Source organism: Castor canadensis, chromosome 9 (assembly GCF_047511655.1).
Source record: "Castor canadensis chromosome 9, mCasCan1.hap1v2, whole genome shotgun sequence".
Taxonomy (NCBI): domain Eukaryota; kingdom Metazoa; phylum Chordata; class Mammalia; order Rodentia; family Castoridae; genus Castor; species Castor canadensis.
In genome coordinates this window covers 13,182,367-13,202,377 of record NC_133394.1, presented here as the reverse complement: position 1 = coordinate 13,202,377, position 20,011 = coordinate 13,182,367, and positions in this window count along the sequence as shown.

The following is a 20,011-nucleotide window of genomic DNA, read 5'->3' as shown; positions in this document are numbered from 1 at the left end:
CTAAGGAAATTGCTTTATAGAGAACAGTGAAAAGTAAACTCATTTGCGCATGCAAACATCTATCTGCTTTGTGATTGAGTATTTATCTTTCTGTTTTTCTAATGAAAGCCATGGGATGATTTGGATCTAGGTGCAATATAGTGGTTCTAATGCTGAGTGCCAATAATAAAATGACCCTCTCTGTATTTCCACTAATTGGCTTTTAAGATGCTTTTGATGTGGCTGAATAGGTCAAAGATCAATGACTGACTTGTTAGCCTAGATAGTTAATTTTATCAGAAAACAAAAATACAAGCTATTGAAAAAAATAGAATTTTGAAGCAAAACCACAGTCTATTTGCCTTCTTTGGCAGGCTCTGCAATTCTTTCTTGGCTTCCCTAAGAATGAGATTGTCTAATCAGGGGATTATCAAGTAGACCGAAGAAATATAACAGACTTTTGTGCTACAGTAAATATTTGTAAAGCAAAACTTTGGAAAAATCCATGATACATTTTACTGCTACTAATTTTTTTTCTTCAAAAATCCAAGGTATTTCTGAAATCATTATCGAATGGCCGGAAGAAACATGAGTCACACTGTCAGTGGATAAGTGCAATTGTAGAGTTCAAGAAACTAATCAAATTAAACTGAGGAGAAAGATGACAAGGCAGTGATATGGTAGAACATTGGAATAAAATTTTACTCTGATTTTTAATTTAAAAATTATTCAATCCTAACTATAAAGATGCCAATCCATAGAGTAAATAACCAGTCAGCTTTGACCTTCTAGGATGCGATGCTTAAATTTTTAATGAAAAACGAAAGATTATTTCTGTTACCACCAAGAAGCAACTCACATGTAAACAATTGATTAAATTTGTGAAATCTATGCTTATTATGTTTAAAGGGCAGAGATAGGCATGATCTGTGAGTACAGTTTATTGTGCTTAAATTAAGCAGCAATCATGGAATTTCAGGACTCATGGGAGAGACTAATGACTGATTAGAAATAAGTTCTGGCCAAAAGCAAGGCATTGGGTCATTAACTCTTAATCACCATTTGTCCAAAAGAATGGTCTAGGCTGAGTTCCTTAATTCTTTTAATTATCACGCAGAGACTGAAAGATATCTTGACAGCAGGTGTAGAGTCTTAATGGTTATAGTTAAGTAAGGAACTCATCAATCGTGAGTTTGATGTCCAAGGTGATGGCAGAAAAAATAATTGATAAAAGTGCCATGCTGTCACTACATTGACAATATTCCAGCTAGGCACAATTTTATTTTCTTTCTTATTCATTTGTTCTACTTTTTAAATCTTTTTAACTTGTTCATTCACTTATTCAATAAACATAGTTGATCACTTACTCAATAATTCAGATTTCATTGGTGATGGAAGAAAATGGTGCTCTCAAGGTTTTTTCCATCTAAGGAGGAAAGACATGCATAAAGGCAATTTTTGTACACTGTTGTGACAGAGGAATTAAAGTCTGATGAGGAGCAAATTGGAGAGCAGGTAACCTAGCCCTGAGAAGAGGTAGAGGAGGTAGGGAAGACTTGGGTTGTAAAGCAAACCTAATATAATTAAGAGTTAGCTATCATATTAACTTGGCTCCAGTTATAGGAAAGACTACTACCCAGAGAAAGAAGAGTAAACCTACTAAATTTGAGCTTTACCACCAAGTCAACATTTTAGTTCTTCAGTGTGATAAACAAGTTATTTTTATCTCAGACATTTTTAAATACCTGCAGTAGCTGTGAGTTTTAAATTGTTTTAATGATCCTATAGTGCTTAATCTAAAATACATTTGGAGGAGAAAGTCCCAGTAGACCTTAACACTTGGCAAGGTGACCACCTATTCACTCCCCTAAACCCATTTCCTCTGCCCTCTGATTGGGAAACCTTGCCTTTTTCTTTTTCCATCACAGACATAACCTTTTGCTTAATATGTGTAATAGTAATTAATTTAGCAAAAGCTGTGGGCATTTTATTTTAGTTTGTATTGGGGAGTCTAATTTAGGCTTAGCAGTTCATTGAGACAGTTCTTTTCTAACTGATTATTTGGCTTTTCTTCCCACAGTAGAAATAGCCTTTATTTTATAACTGCTTTCTTTAGGAGATAGTAGGAAAAAATTAGGAAACCAAAGGATAGACCAGTGTGAATCTTATATTCGAATTAGGCTTGATTAAATTTCAGAGGCCTAGGACCACTAAAACTGACTCTAGGAAAAGTTACTGCATGGAAGCAAATGCTGTTGCCACTTGGGATTGTCCAAATGGAAACGGGGAGAAGTCTGGGAAGAACTGAAGTTCCCATCACACTTTGCAAACTTGAGATCAATGAAAACTTTTTTTCAATAAAACACACTGGCCATAGAAGTGTTTTCGTTATGCTATCAATTACTCTCCTTCTTCCACAAAGAAGTCAATTTATCAATTTATAAATACTTCTCTGTATGCCCATGGCTCTGCCCAATGAAAATGCATTATGTTTACACACAAAAGGATAATTCATTTTGCGACACATTTCTCTCCTGAGTTGTTTTCTTAAAAAATTCTCACCATAGTGTTTATTTCTTATCTTTTCCTCTCAGGAACTAACCGATGCACACTCCCATATTTTATTTGGATGTCAAAGAATGCTATTGCTAAAAAATGGAGGTTCTGAATTTCTGTAATTCCTCTGTAACACATAGTACATATTCTGCAGCAGCCTTCCTCGCCTGGCCTTGTCTTCACCTCTGCTCAAGCTCTACCTCCTACTGAGGCTCTCAGTGATATTATTTGAAAACCCTTGATTTTTGAATAAACTACAATTGGCTCCACTAGATTTTTGAGTTTAGAAACATCTGAATCATGCAATCTAAGGAGACTCTTAAAATTTCAAAAATCTGAATGTTCTCATGATTTTGGGTATTGTTTGCTTTTTCTGGTTCCCTGCAAACAATTTTATGCAGCAATCTGCAATTGGAAAGTGTTGCAACAGTAAGTAAGAGATTTATTTACCCCTAGCTGAGATTCAAAGAATATCTCTTCAGGGCTTGTGCTGCCTCTGGATGCAAAATCCCTAAAATGTGTGAGCTCAGATGACAGCCAGGAATAAGTAAGATATACCTCAGTCTAATTCTGTCTTGACAACACCTGCCTTTGCTGCTGTCTCTCTGCCCTTGCGGAGGAGGTGAGAGAAAGCAGTGGTAAACCACTTCTGAAAGAAAGTCCACAACCACATACTTGAAGAATAAATATCCATGTGATCTTACTTTCCAGAATCCAACAGAAGAGAATTTGACTCAAGAAGATATTGCTCACAGGTACTCTGGATGAAGACTGGACTTCTCAGTATCTCAGCCATGTTCAGTGTGATGCCTATTAGAGTTCCAGTGGTCCTAAGAGTTAGGACCCTATGAACCTTGGTAGTTCCAGCCCAGGGAACTAAAAATTATACTTGACTTAATGAATGGACGAATGTGCACAAAGCATATGATCTATTGATCTTTTAATAGAGCCACGGGGTTAAATTAGCCTTTGAGCCTTTGTCTCTTCTTCTTTTATCTCTTATCTATCTCTGTCGTGTCCAACTTTCTACATATACAAAAAACAAGACAAAAAACAAGGTTTCTTGACCAAAGTCAAGAAACTCATATAGCTAATCTTGGTTTAGAAATCCCAAACCAATGTGTCAAGTCATGTATGCTTACCTTTAAAACAAATATCTATATAAATTACCACCAAATCTAAGTCTCCAAGGCACTCAGTTGCAACCCCTCAGACTGAATGAATGACAATGCTTGCAGAACTTGAATCTTAAGGAGACTTGTACACAAAACTATGTTCTGTAGAACGATAACATTATCAGCATGAAAACTTATATTACACACTTCAGGAATCCAGGAAAGAACACCGTGAAGAAAACCAAGAGCCTTCCATTCAGTGACAAAAGTTGAACTGATACTCTAAAACAAAAGATTTAGACTCCTGCACCCAAGGAGGTTGTGATTTGCAGATAAGTATTCAGGGTCACAGTGACAGGTTACTGTCTATAGAAACAATGCTATGTAATTTGCCTGGCATCTTTTGCTGATAAATATTGGCTTGGTAGGAAAGGAATTACTATGAATAATCTTAAGAACATTCTTCATATTTGAAAAGAACTAACTGAATAACTGCTTAACCACTGGATTCATGTTACAGTAGGAATGAGAGCTCCTGAACACAAGTGTGTCACTTGATTTATTTACTCCTGCATCCTGCTACTGCAAGTAGAACCATGAAAGAATTAATGCTTATCCTTATAAAGTGCCTTTATTCCCAAAGAGAAAATAACCTCTGTGGGGAGGGGGACCCTAGCAGCCTGAGTAATGGGAAAAATTCACAAGAGCCACGAATCTTGAAGATCAGACATTGCAGCATCTGTTGACTAATGCAGAATGACTGAGAACTCCTGTGAAAGTGTATGCTGAGAATATAAATAGTGGAATACTGTAATTTATTACAATTACATCGTATAGAATAAAAAACGAAATAAATGTTTCATGACTGAAAGCTTGGAACGTTCCTATATCAATTTTAATAAGGAGAAATGCTGACTGTTTCAAGAATTACCCGTAAATCAGAAAAAGGAACTTAGACCAGTCTGGCTGTGTACAGTCTAAAATATAATATACAGACCTCTTTTCTGTGGCATGAGTATCAAACGAGCCAACAGCACCCAATTATCAAAGCTACACAGATTGTTGGTATGCAAATAATCCATAAACTTGGTTTCACACTAAACAATAGCCTCCACCTTAGTAGACTGTCAGTCAAAACAATACAAGTGTCTTTATGATGTTTTTCTGGCCTGAAATTAAAATGTGGAAAACCTGGAGTGCTTTAGTACTGTGGTTGGCCAGATCAGATAAGAAGGTAGTCATTATAACAAATTAAAGAAAGAAAACCCTCCAGCAGGCTGTAAGGACTTTGTGCTCAAATGTTTGCAGGCACTAGAAGGTCAAAGGCATACCTTCCCTGCAGCCATATATGGCCTGAGGGCATTGGGCACTTTTTTTTTTTTCCTTTTTTAAGATGAATGTTCTGGTATGAACGTGCTCCTAGAATCCAGTGACGCTCTTACTCAGGGTGGTCTATAAATATTCCAAATCTTTGCTTACTATATAAAATTACAAGAAAGTATTATCTTGCATCACTCACAGGCACTAGACTTCTTAAGCTATGCGAATCCTACTAAGCAGATGACTCTTTAAAAAACACAAGATGGTTTGCTTTCTTTCTCTTTCCTTTTTTCTTTCCCTGCTTTTTGGCTGGAACTGTCTTTCTGCTCTATGCATTCTGGTTTATATAAGAAGTGTAAAATGTTACACTTAAAAGTCAAGTTTATCACAGAACTTTTGCTTTAAAATACAAAGAAAGATCAGTTTTCTACACACCATTTTGTCTGCCTCTCTGATTGCTTTTCTCTCTGGCTTTTCATGCTGGTTCACCTCACTCTGAGATTTCATTCACTTTAACAACTTCCCTAACTATTTTGTCTAAACCACTCTAAGTGTGTGTGTAAAATCCCAGATGAAGATGAAAAGACACTTAAAATATACCCCAGTTATCCAGGAAAAAAAAGACAGTGTGGCTGGCAGAGAAACAGATCCATTTTAAAGAAAATGTATGTGTGAAAACTGGAATTTTGTCAGAGCTATATTATTGGTTATGCCGGTTATTATTTTTTTCATGCTTGTGGTCTAATTAATTGTATTACTTTTAACTTGATGACGAGATACAAACCACAATACTGAATTAATCCTGGCACAAATCCCAGCTGGATCACACAGTTAATGTCATGTGGCCATCTATTAGAACTCTCTCTTAAATTAATATTATCTGGTGCACAAATGTTGAGAATTGGACCAATAACTGTACACTCAGCTTCTAAAGAATTAAAATGATTTTTCTGCTTATGTCTCTAATTTGGGGAAGGCAAAGTTGTGCATTTTGGTTTAACACATATAGTGTTGTTTTGCCAAATCAGGCATCTTTCCTCATGGGATAAAGTTATCAATGGCGTTGCAGAGTAGTTCTCTTGAAACCTTCTAAACTAGATTATGTTCTTACAAAAAAGTTGATTCTTGACTTTGCAAGTTTTAGCACTGTATTCCATTAAACCTGTGTTTGAAGTTACTAGGATTTGCTAAAATATTTGATAGTGCCTAAGTAGATAAGAGATTATATGCTTTATGTATATATACCAGGGATTTGTTCCAGCTTGGATAAAGGGTATTAATTGGCCACCTACAGTGAGCAGTGTTTAATATTTTATCCCTATCCCCCTCCAAGCCTCACTTCTTTCTTACTGCTATTCGGGCAGAAGATCGTGTACATATTTACTGAACTAAATTTGCTAACTTTCTGGAACACATTTAAACAATGTGTGTGCTACTTGTGTCGTATTACATTAACTTCACTTCTAATGACAAGTTGTATATATCTATAATAAATAGCCCCTCGGGGATCAGATCAAGATTAGGGGAGAGAAAGTAGACTGCTGTACTTAAGTAATTTACAATATCTCAGTAAATGCTTGCAAAGAATTGTTTGCCTCAGGAGAGCTGTTAACAGCGCGGGTAGACACTGGTGATGGTGGTACATTAAACTCTGCTGCAGAAAGTTATAATCATTTGGTTTGATTTTTTTTAAAGCAACCTTTCCACTCTATAGTGTTTGATACTGTAATGCTCACCCTATTATAGAATTTTATGACCGAGAAACACCAGTGTTAGACAGAGCAACATGGACACAAGACAGTGGTGGTGTGGGAGGAGAAGGAATGTACAAGACACCAATAATCTTTGAAGTGGTTATGGAATTGAGAAAGTCTATTTAAATTACAAATTTAAATAATTAAATAATTTCCTGACATGCTCAGCCCAAATCAAAAGCTTTTTTATTTATCAAAATAATCTACAGAAGAAAAATATCCGAATATTTTTTGGGGGGACACATTCAAGTTCAGCAATTGGCTCCAATGAACCAGGGCATGTGCTGGGTTAGATTAATAGTCCATGAAAAAAAGGTTGGAAGGCCGGACTCTGCACTGAGTTAAGTTAAAGTCATCCACAGTGTGTGGAGTGAGTCACAAAGGTGGGGCCTGCTCAGAGTCACTCACAGGCTTGGAAAGCTGGCATCACAGGATTTCAGGCTTGATCCTTTTCCCTTCAAATGTGTCCAGTCCTTCTCCAGATCTGAGTGTAAATACTGAGTCCTCTCTGGATGGTTTGTATCTGAACGACATCCCGAGAAGCTGGTTTTGGGATTTGGACATCTAGCATGCAACAGGCAGTGATGTCCTTAAAGCTGCAAGTCTTAACTCTCCTTGTCTTACAGGAATGTTGCGAGGGCAGTTATTTTCATCTATCTACCTCAGAAGTCAGGCAATTTCTGGAAGAAGTTGAACCCAGGAAACCAGAGAAGGCCTAGGCCTCTCCCTGCATTTACCCACGTGTCTCCTCATGGAAATTCATGCCTACTAATTAAATTTGAAGTGAATTGAACATCAAATGCATTCAAATACAAAAACTTGAAAATTGAATTAGATGCCTTTAAAACCATCCACAACTTGATTATAGCAGGGGTACGTTTAACCACAGTCTCAGACACGAGGGGAGGTATTGTGGTCTGTCATCAGTTAGCTGCACCTCTGATGGAGACATGGGACTTTCCTAGTTCATTTCAGAATTGCAAGGTTACCTGGGACTTCAGTATAGGCTTTTAAGTATACTGAAGGTGTCCATCAGGGAAGGTACAAAATGAAAATGAGCAAGACATGGTAGATCTTGTCTGTAATCCCAGCCACTTAGAAGACAGATTGGCTGTCCCAGGCAGGTTTTTTTTTTTAAATAATAACTAAAGCAAACAAGGGCTGAAGGTATGGCTGAAGAGGTAGAGCACCTGTCTAGCAAGCATAAAACTCTGAGTTCAAATACCAGTACTGCCCCCCACCAAAAAAAAACCAAGGCCTTCCTCAAAAAACTAAAATAGACCAACCTATGACCGTCATACCACTCTTGGGTTTATATACAAAGGAGTTTAATCAATATACAGAAACACGTGAATGCCCATGTTTATTGCAGCTTTGTTCACAATAGCAAAATGAGAATCAGTTGAGGTATCCAACAACTAACAAATGGATAAAGAAAATATTATATATACAATATATATAACTCCATTATATGTATAATGGAATACCACTCAGTCATTAAGAAAATGAAATATGTCATTTGCAAGAAAATGGATGGAATTAGAGGTCATCATGTTGAGATAAACCAAGTTCAAAAAGCCAAATACCATGTTTTTATTCACTTACAAAAACTAGACTTAAATGATGATAAGAATAATAATAGAACATGAATATATAAAAGGGGACTTTGGAGGAATCAGTGGGAGGGGGAAAGGAAAAGATCAGGAGGGGTGAAGAGGATTGAAGTACATTTCATATATATATGATGACAGCATAATGAAACCCACAAAACACTGTTGAAAGAGAGCTGAGGAAGGAGGAAGGGAGGGGAGGTATGGAAATATAATGGAGGAGTAAAATTATTCAAAGTATGCATCTAGGGAATTATTGCAAAAAAAACCCCAAATAAACCATACTAACTCAAAACTTTAAGAAACAAAACAAAACAAAACAGGTCTTCCTGGATGGCAATCACCAGTCACAGTGCTGGCTACCCAGGCAGAGAAGTCCCTATGTAATGCTTACTGGGTGATGGATGGTTCTTGGTCCTACAGTGATGTGAGATGACCCTGCTCTCATGCAGGGGCCCTGTGGCTGTCCTCTGGTAATAGGTCCTGAATTCCTAACTCCCTGCCTTTTGATCTTGTTGTCAGGAATTCTGGAAGTTATTTTGGAAACCCATTCATGTCTCTTGCCCAGCTTTCCCTCTGCCTCAAGGGGAATTTCAGAGCAGCAACAACAATCAGAACCTTAGGTTGGAAAAGCTATCCACCTGACATTCACCATGTCTTGGTGGCAATTACAATACCTAAATGGACTTGAGTTTTGGGTGATCAGAGCCAGGAGAATCAGTCCCCTTGTCCCTCTGCTTCTCACCCTTTCCCAACCATCCCTGCTGCAGGACCCACAGCCCACAATCTTCTAGAAGGAGCTGTGTGTGGGGAAGGATGGAGAGATTTGATAGAAACCTCTCACCCAGAAAGGATAAAAGAGTTAATGCCATTAAAAAGATTATGTCAGCACATTGTTTTTTGGGTTATCCATATATTTGTCCACCATCACTTACACTGGATAATTGGCAGCTCTATGAACAAATGAAAACCTTCGTTTTGTGTTAGTTAGCTTTCTGGTCTCTGTGACAGGATGGCGGACATAAACAACTTAAGCAAGGAAGATTTATTTTGCTCACATTTTTAGAAGGTTCAGTTCACGGTTGTTTGACCAATATGGTTGGGTAGAACAGCATGGCATTGGGAACCTATGGAGGAGAAGTCTGTTCACCTCATAGCAGACAGCAAGCAGAGACAGAGAGCAGCTGGGACAAGGAACAACCAGGAAGCAACCCACTTCCTCCAGCTAGGCCCCACCTCCTAAAGTTTCCAGAACCTCCCATCAGCTGGGGACTAAGCACCTAGCACATGAGCCCTGTGGGTAACATATAGTTAAACTTAACACCTTCCTACCCAATGTCTAGCTTTAAAATAATATGAGATTGCTTCTAGCAAGGTTTTTGTTGATCCAACAGATTTTGAAATCTCTAGTACAGCTCACTATCTTACATCCAACAGGCAATTATTACTTCTAACAGATGCACCAGGGATTCTTCTTGCTCTGATGATTCTGTGTTCTTTGTATTATCTTTATCAATATAAAACAAAGCTATTTTTGCTTTCTGTTACTTATGTGCTTCATTTTTAAAAAGGAATAAAATTAAAGTTTATGCAGAGTGAAGAGCAATGTATTTTTCTTGACACCTATTTAGTTAGACTAGGGTTGAGGGGACCTTTAATAACTTCAAGACATACCATAAAATTATCTTTTAAAACATCACTTCCACTTTAAAAAAGAAAAAGACATAAAAGTGTACTTATCTTTATATGGCATTCTAATCTTCTAAATTAATTTTTACCAGGGGAAGTTTTACAAGGCATGATAGTTTTTTTGCAAAACCAACTATGAAATGATAAAATGTGACAGTTTCTAAAGAACACAAATACCTAGTCTAATACTTTTTTCTAGTTTTTCCAAATAATGTCTAACTGTTCTTCACCCATTTTATATTTTTAAAATGCACAAAATATAAAGTCAAGTCTAAAACTCTTCAAAATGCTTCCATTCTGACAATACAAAACCTCAAGACTCTCAACTAATATTTCTATGCCATAATTTCTAGCTCTGGCTTTGGCTTTATATCAAATCACATTTTCCCAAGGGGAACAGATTATGTCCATATGGAAAAAGTATTCTGAATGAAATCAATTTTGAAAATTAAATTGAGTTCTGTGATTTTTCAGGATTTATTTATTTATATTTTAACCTGCCAAATAAGATTTGACAAACTTCTAATTGTGTTAAAATAGTTTCCAGTAGAAGGTGTTCAACACTATAAATAAATAACCTTTTCAGTGTCTCAAAAAAATGAATAGTCCCTCATTTTTTCCCAGTTATCAGTATGGGTAATCATTAGGACTTGCCTCCCCTCCTCAACCTCCAGGCAATCTATAAGTTGGGCCTGGTTGTGAAACAAGGTATTGTACTAGCCACTAGACTTATTTCTAGCCCTAACACTTTCTTTTGTCTTTAGGTGACATTTAACTAACTGTTCTTTTTGTTTTCCTGCTATGAAAAGAAGGTGTGGTAATTTTTTTCTTTCCTACAGTGGTGCTCGGGACAATATTTGGCTAGGGACAAAAGTGGTGCTAGGGACAATATTTGGCTAGAGGTTGGAAAGCATGTTAACAGTAAGATCACATTCACAGCTAATTATTCATGCTTCTAGGGCTGAACATCCACTGAAATTGGTCAGTAGAATATACCTACTGTAATTTGAGAAGATGAGTCAAGGATTTGGGAGATTTGATATCATTTTTGTGAGGAGCAGGGTGCAGAAATTTTAACTTCTTGGGAGAAAGGAGCATAGATAGTTCACATAAGAGTTTTGAAGATATGTCCCAAAAGTGACGGATTTCTTTTTCCTCATTCATGACCCCTGTGTTGCTAGGTCTCTGTTTAGAACAAGAACTTAAAGAGATGTAAATATTGAATATATGATAAAATATAACTTTTGTGAGCTGCTCAGTGATATAGTTTATAAAATGGGGAATAACTAGCTTTAAGTATATGTGAATTTTGATGTCATTGTATCACTTTAACTTTGTGGACGTCGGATTTTTCCATGTTCTTGGAGGCTTCATTCCTTTTTTTCATGCCCACCATGAAATGCCAGTACAAACAGGGAGTCCCCTGGGCCTCAAAGGGATCTTTATGCTTTTAGATTGGCACTTTGGACATGGAACAAACTGGAAGAAAAAAAAAAAGGACACGAAGTTCTAAATTCCACCTGATTTAGTTGGCCTAAGATCTACAGGTATTTCTCCAAAATGCTCTATTTTTAAAATTTTTATTTTGTCATAAAAACCAAAAGGAAAAAAAATGGATTACACATTACATCCACAGCGTGCCATGTTTTGTGCCCAGGCAAGAGTAAGTTCAAGTTTCTGTGGGATTGTAGATACACCAGTGCACATTTCAAAAACCTGTTCAATCTTAGTTGTTTTCCTTTTGAACTTTCAATGAAAATAGCCTTGGAGTTGTATCAAGTGCAACCAAAATAAAACAAAATAAATTGCAAACCTACCACGGATTCAAGAATTATGCGAACACCATCTAAGTTACTTTAACGTAAGATATAAATCCAGAGATTTCTCCTGCCATCATTTTGTAAATAATTACAGTTCTGCTGAATCTGTTGTATAAAGTTTACATGGGAGGCTCAGTGCACCCTTGCTCTTGTTTAGAACATTCAGAACCACCAGAGAGCTGTTGATATACGGCTGAGCGTTTCAGTGCCTAAGACATCTACTGCATGGAGCAAATAAACAGGAGCATAAAGACAGGTTTGTGCAAGCAGTTTGGAGTGACCTTTTTGGCAGCTGAAATCCATCTTGAGTTCATGGTGCTGATGTGGACAGACATGTAAACCTAGTCTTGTTACCACAACTACTAGTTCTACAAATATACTCAGATACACCAAATGGACATCACTCCCAGGAAAGTGACTTTAAATGGAGAGGTGTAGCTGGGCCACAGCAGCTCAGATAAGATCAAAAACCATCTATTACCAAGACATCTCTGTGATGGAGTTGACAGAAGTGTTGAAAGCATGGGGCTAGGTAGATTTAATCCAAAAGGCTATAAAGCAAGATCCTCTTGATGACTTATTTAGATAAAAAGGTATAGCTTGCTGGGTGAAAAAAGCAATAGAAATGCATTAGTTGCTTGCTTCTCAAAGGTAGCATAAGAATGACCAAGTTTAAATGTAAGTGCAAATATTCATACTTAATAATTTGATAAAGTAGGTACTTACATATTTGAATTGGACAATTGGACACAACTCAAACTTGAATTCAATTTTGAAATCTCATTACTAAGGAGATCAGCTTGGTCTCAAGTCCCAACCCCTCTCACCCAGCTGGACCAGTGATTCCAGGGCAGCACTCACAGGGAAGGCTTCTGATTGAACAAAATGACGTTGATCTGTGTTTTCCTCTAGCTGTAGACACACTTCTGACATCCATTCTCCTCTCCACAAGCAGCTAACGCTTCAGGGCACTTGAATTTCCTCCTTGATGATTCAGATGAGCCTCTGGCAAATGCATGTCCTGTTACTTTTGAAATGATGCACAGCATTTCAGGAAATGTTTTAAGCTTAGCTTCAGTTATTATTTGTTTAAAAAATATTTGAAGGTGACTAAACAACCGTGGTTATTCCAGCAATTAATAAGAAACGTGAAATCAGTAGAAACATTGAAAAAAAAGTTTTCACCAGCAATGTAAATATGTTACCTTAAAATGGGTGGGTAGAGCTAAAATGGAGGGAGCTGCTAGTCTTCACTTCCCTGGTTGGCATTTTCCTTGTTGGCAAGAAAGGAGAGCATTCCCACCCTCTTGGCTACTACCTAGCCCTTACTCTCTCCTAATCAGAGAAATTACAGAGACTAATCAAATCAATGAGTTGGGGAAAAAATTGGATTTGCAGAAAAAAATCCTCTTTTCCTCTCTTTACCCAGTAGCACCTGCTTGCAGAAAGTAAAGTTCTGGCCTTCTCCCATGTAGATTGTGTGCACGGTGGGGCAGCCCCTGGTTGTGGACTTGCATCTGTGCCCAGCTGATTGGTGGGGCTAATTGTGGGGCTCATAATTTAAGCATTACACTTCAAGCTTGACCTTATCAATAAAATAGTGACATTTTAATCTGTGTGCATCTTAGTTTTTGTGTTTTCTCTTCATTGACCAACATGGTGAGGAAAAAAGTTGTTTCAGCAAGAAGAGGTATTAAATTCTGGGTCTTCTCAGAACCAAACGAAGAGAACCAAATGCTAATTAATGAATGCAAACCTTTACACTGGTAAATTTTAAATAGGTTTAAGTAGTTAATACCTACCACATAGCATAATCCACCCCTAAAATTATTCTGCTGATATCTGTCTTCTTATTCCTTCTTCCAGTAGATGGATATAGTAGGAAAATGACCCTCTAATGGGCTGAAAAAGAAATGGATTGAACTGACCAATCAGGCAACAGTCTGACATATAGTGGCCTCCTCAGTAGACACTTTATGTATTTATTACTCTGATTGTGGTCACTAGAAAGATAATTGAAGAAAGGCCATTTTCAGGACATGTAGGAAATGACCGTTTTCAGATGAGACATAGGTTTAGTTCAGAGCAAATGGATGATTTCAACTATTCAAAATAAGGGAATTCTTAAAATAATCTGGGCCGTCTGTCTCTCTTTCCTAACTAGCCTTTCTTTTCTACCTAATTCCAAGGCTATTTTTTTTTCCAGGCTATAAAACAATGCATTAAAACAACACAGTTCAGAATTAAGCTAAATATTGTAGATTTGAGATAATATATTTGTGTGTATATATATTATATATATAATATATATTTTTTATATATTATATAAATATATTTTATATATATTTATAAATTTATATATATAAAATATATATATATAATATATATTTATATTTTTTATATATAAATTATATATATAAATATATATATAAATAAATATATATATTGTATATATACAATATATTATATATATACAATATATATACATAATATATTGTATGTTACAATATGGCTTCGTATATATAGAAAACTATCTCTGTCTTTTTATTTTTTTTACTGTTGTGCAGGGTGGGGTTATGTTGTGGCATTTACAAAAGTTCTTGCAATATATCAAATTTATCATATTTGAATTCACTCCCTCCATCACTCTCCTTTATTCCTCCCGCCCCCCATTTTTAAGGTCACATGGCTTTAACCCCAACTTCACACCAACAAAAACTTACTAAAAGATCTGCAGTTGGATACAATGCTTTGTTCCATAGAATAGAAATTCACCAATGGCAAAAATCCAGTTTCTGCATTTTAAAGATCTTATATTCTCAGCCAGGCCAAAATCCTTCAAAAGAAATGACCTTTCTCGAATATTCCAATAAGTGAAAAGACTGGCAGTGAGTCCTTCAGAAATCCCTGTGGGCCCTTGGCAGTTGCCATGGAAAATAAAGGGTGCCTACAATACTACGGTTTATTTTTCTCTCATGTGAGAACTTCAGGGATGTCATTGGTGCTGCCATTGTATTTTTGTCAGTGACAATCCTCAAGGTTACTGCATGTCTGTAAGATGATCCCATAGCTCCAGCATCACATCCACATTCTATAGAAGAAGGAAAAATAAGCAAAAGAGCTGCTGAACTATTGAAGAGCTTTTCTGGAAGCTGTTCTTATCAACTTCCTGTTATAGATCTTTGTCTTCCCCCAGAGGAGGCTAGAAAATGACAATTTGTATCTGGCTACATGGCTTTAATAGAGGTAGAATGGGCATTAAGACCAAATATCCAGTTTGTGTTTCAGGAATTTGAGATTCTATCAAGCAATGCTAAATAAAAGGAGGAAAATGTCATCAATGATAAGAAAATACAAATTACAGAGGCTTAAAGTTTTTCACAGCTATCATGCAAAATAAATATCGTAAAGACCAGCAAGGAAATAGAGTTAAGATACTCAGGTATAGAGACCAAAAGTAGAGAAGCTAAGACATAAGTCTGTGTTTAGTATCAAAGATCACGTATGGTCATCCCCAAAACTGAAGTTGGAGACTTACTTTAGACAAAGAACAAAATGTTCTTTGCATTAAAGTGTAAGAGATTTCTCAAATATACATATATATATGTAATATACATATATATATACACCAATTTTTTACATTGAACTTGTCAAATACCAGGTTTTCAATAGATTTTAAGGAATTGGTATGTTGAGACAGATCTACAAAAAAATGGTAAAGTCCCTGACGCTTAATACACAACACATGTACTGAGACATTTTATGATAAATGATGAAATAACTACAGCAGCAGAAACTCCTGTAACATGTACCGTGGGCTCAGCTCTAAAAGCTTTGAATTCATTAAGCCATTGGTGCAGTCTGTGTCTGAAGGAGCTTTTCCATAACACAAAGGAATGAGACAATGGAGCACTATTTCTGTTGTTCCTGTTTCTAGCAGTACTGGGGTTTTGAACTCAGGACCTCTTGCTTGCTAAGCAGGTGCTCTACTAGCCCTTTTTGCTTTCAGTTTATTTTTAATATAGGGTCTCATGCTTTTATCTGAACAAACCTCAGACCACAATCCTCCTATCTGAGTAGCAGGGACCACAGGCATTGCTCACTGTGCATGGTTTACTGATTGAAATGGGGTCTTGTTAATTTTTGCCTCAGGCAGGCTTTGAACCATGGTCCTCCTGATCTCCATCTCCTGGGTAGCTGGGGTTGTAGGCATGTGCCACCACACCCGGCTATGACTCACAATTTCAGATGGCGTCCTCTGGATTCTTCCTTGGTGGTATTCTGACCAGAAATCCATGTACAACTTCTAAAACCACAAGGCAGATTTGGCCTTAGAAATGCAATTTCTAAGTGATCTTGATGGACCCGAAAGTGCAAAAAATGCCAGGATGAGTTTAAATGTTCATGTAGCATTTAAAAGCATGGATCTCAGTAACTTTTTTTTTTTCATTTTTCTTTTATTATTCATACGTGCATAATTTCTCCCCCCTGCCCCCACCCCCTCCCTTACCACCCACTCCACCCCCTCCCTCTCCCCCCGCCTCAATACCCAGCAGAAACTATTTTGCCCTTATTTCTAATTTTGTTGTAGAGAGAGTATAAGCAATAATAGGAAGGAACAAGGGGTTTTGCTGGTTGAGATAAGGATAGCTATACAGGGCATTGACTCACATTGATTTCCTGTGCGTGGGTGTTACCTTCTAGGTTAATTCTTTTTGATCTAACCTTTTCTCTAGTTCCTGTTCCCCTTTTCCTATTGGCCTCAGTTGCTTTAAGGTATCTGCTTTAGTTTCTCTGCGTTAAGGGCAACAAATGCTAGCTAGTTTTTTAGGTGTCTTACCTATCCTCACCCCTTCCTTGTGTGCTCTCGCTTTTATCATGTGCTCATAGTCCAATCCCCTTGTTGTGTTTGCCCTTGATCTAATGTCCACATATGAGGGAGAACATGCAATTTTTGGTTTTTTGAGCCAGGCTAACCTCACTCAGAATGATGTTCTCCAATTCCATCCATTTACCAGCGAATGATAACATTTCGTTCTTCTTCATGGCTGCATAAAATTCCATTGTGTATAGATACCACATTTTCTTAATCCATTCGTCAGTGGTGGGGCATCTTGGCTGTTTCCATAACTTGGCTATTGTGAATAGTGCCGCAATAAACATGGATGTGCAGGTGCCTCTGGAGTAACAGTCTTTTGGGTATATCCCCAAGAGTGGTATTGCTGGATCAAATGGTAGATCGATGTCCAGCTTTTTAAGTAGCCTCCAAATTTTTTTCCAGAGTGGTTGTGCTAGTCTACATTCTCACCAACAGTGTAAGAGAGTGACTTTTTTTTTAAAGCTTGGCTTCCTAACTAGTGTTTGTGAAGATCTCCAAGCTACTTAGCAAAGGTTTGCTCAGTGATGTCACCATTGACATCACATAGCCAGTCCATTTCTCATTACCAATTAACTAAAACAGAATTGCGTCATAGGTCACTTCTTATTAAATCCACATTCCCACAACCATGTTCAAAGACGACAAAGAAAACTAGACTCCATCAATGTCAGATTTTCATTGGCAGAGTGGCTAAAAATCCTCACTGAATTTTCTTTCCTTGGCAGCATTGTATCTAACAGTGTGTTGATTGACCACGATGCAGAAAATTAAATCCATAAGTCCAGGATATCTTTTAGGAGAAGGGTGGACAGAATGAGACACCATTCTATTAAGTGTCATTCTCCAAAATCAAAACTTTTTCCAAAGCAGTATTCATGCCAATCTTTTTTGTTGTTGTTGTTGCTTCAAGACCTGGATTTGCTACATACAACGTCTTTACTAATTCATCAAAATCACTTATGCAATTAGTTAACATTAACTAGCAGGAGTGAATTAAGAAAGGTCTGTAATGCAGCCAATTTCCCTGCGTTGAAATGGAGAGTGTTCCCTGGGTGAAACATCTGTGGAGAAGGAATGACAGCAGAAACCACAGTGGCCGTGCTTGTATAGTGAACCACGCTGACACAGCTTAGAAGAGGAAGAAACTAAAATTATTCTGCAACAGAATTTCAAAGTGGAGCAGCAGATACAGTAGTAACTGAATGCAGCGACCAGAAAAATATTGTTGCAGAAGCCATGGACCCTGTAACTCAGTGAATGAGGCCCCAGTGGTAACAGCTTTTTGCTTACAGTTTCACAATGCAGGTCAGCCTTCAGGAGCGGGCTATCTTGGAGTAGTAATCTTTGAATGGATGAATGATTGATTGATTAAAGTTCTGTAGAATGAACCCAGGGCCTTGTACATGCCAGGTAAAGGCTCTACCACTGGGCTCTATCCCTCACTCTGACAATATTTTAAAGTCTTATTCTGAGTAGATATCAGTTGTTCTATCTTTAAAATAGAAACCATTTGCAGATAACATGGAGAAGGCATATATTATGTATCTGTATATGATTTTAATAATACAGAGGATGAACTTATCATGTATATGTACAGTGGTATAAATATACATATATGTACCTGGTACGTAGACATGTAATACAATTTGTATTTGTGAATAAATGTCACTTTCAAGTGTCCAAACACCATAGTCTGACGTTCCAGTCTTGCCATAATCTTGAATCAATCTGGCTATTCAGCCTCATCTTTTATGCACTACAATTTGATTCTCTTCTGCACTGTTCCCAGCATTAGTTTTTCCAGTCAGACTCGTCTCTCCTGTCTTCAGGAGGCCACACACACACTGGTCAGGACTTTTCTAACTCTGTGCCCTGGTTAGAATGCCCTGCCCTATTTTTTTTTATTTCTTCAAACTCTCTCTAACCACCCTGAAGACTAACTCCATGAAATCATTTCCCTGTGTTGATCATGTTCTGCTGTGATTTCTAAAAGAAACCTCCTGTCACCGCCATTTATTGAACACTAAATCATATGCTACATTGCATTTTCCTGTCCCAGCAAGTATATCACCTCCCATCTCAAAAGAATTGTAACCTTTATGAGGACAGGGACCATGTCATACTTTTTTCTCAGGTAGAGTGATGGACATTTAATATAGTCTAAAAAGCAAAGTTTTATGGTGGTTTTTTTTTTTTTCTCAAAATGGTACCTTTGCCAATATTTTTTGCTACTCTAGCACTTGGACCAACTACAAGAGTTGATTCAGGCTCTCGGGTAATTCATCAAAATCACTTGTGCCATTAGTGAGCATCAACTAGCAGGAATGAACTTCAGTGCTTTTGATGGTGTTTCTCAAAGCATTTGACTTCATTATTACAACTTAACTCATAGTAATTCCCTGAAAATGGCCAAACAGATGTGATTATCACTACATTTTAAAGATGGTAATGTGAAGTCCAAAGATACAAAATGCTTTGTTTAAGGATAGGTAGCTAGTTAAAGGTAAGGCTGCATGTAGGGCCTGGATTTTACATTCTCAATATTACTGAAGAATATAATTTGATGTAAAAATATAGTAATAATTAATGTCTACAAGACTTTCTGTTCTCAGATTTTGCTGTGAGTCTCCAAATGAAACATCAAAGCAAGCATTTTTAAAGGAATTGTTATGCCAAATAGTCAGGCCCCAATTATTCTCTGATGGTTCGATTATCCACTATTTTTGGTTTCTTCTCTCAGGTTTACAAAGGAAACGCGAGTTGGTGGGCTTTCAAAGTGAGGCTTCTTGCATAGTTTAGCTATCTGGTGGCGTTTAGTAGTATTAAAACTGCCACTGGTGATGTCTTTGTCTATTCATTTCCACGATACAAACACTGTTATTAAAAGTAAACTGTCAGAGATATGCTTACACGGCGAGTCTCTCAAATCTTGCCCCACTTCCCTTAAAACACAGGCATGGGAAGGCAGTGGGCAGAGGAGAGAGGCAGCTGGCGCCCTCAGGGTCCCTTTGCTGACTCTTGCACGGCACTTTGCATCACTACCTAGGACATCTGTAAAAACGTTTTCTGTTTGCACTGCCAAAACCTCTTACCTTCCTTTAATTGACTGAATCAAAGGCAAAGGCTAGCAATGACAGTCACACTACTATAAGCCCACCCACTCTTGTAGGATCTGTTCCCTTTCCGCACTTACAACGCCTACAAAGGTATCCATTCAAGGCACACTTGTGGCTCATTGTCCATGTGGCTTATCCGAGTCTCGATGCTCTACCCTGCAACAGGAAAACTA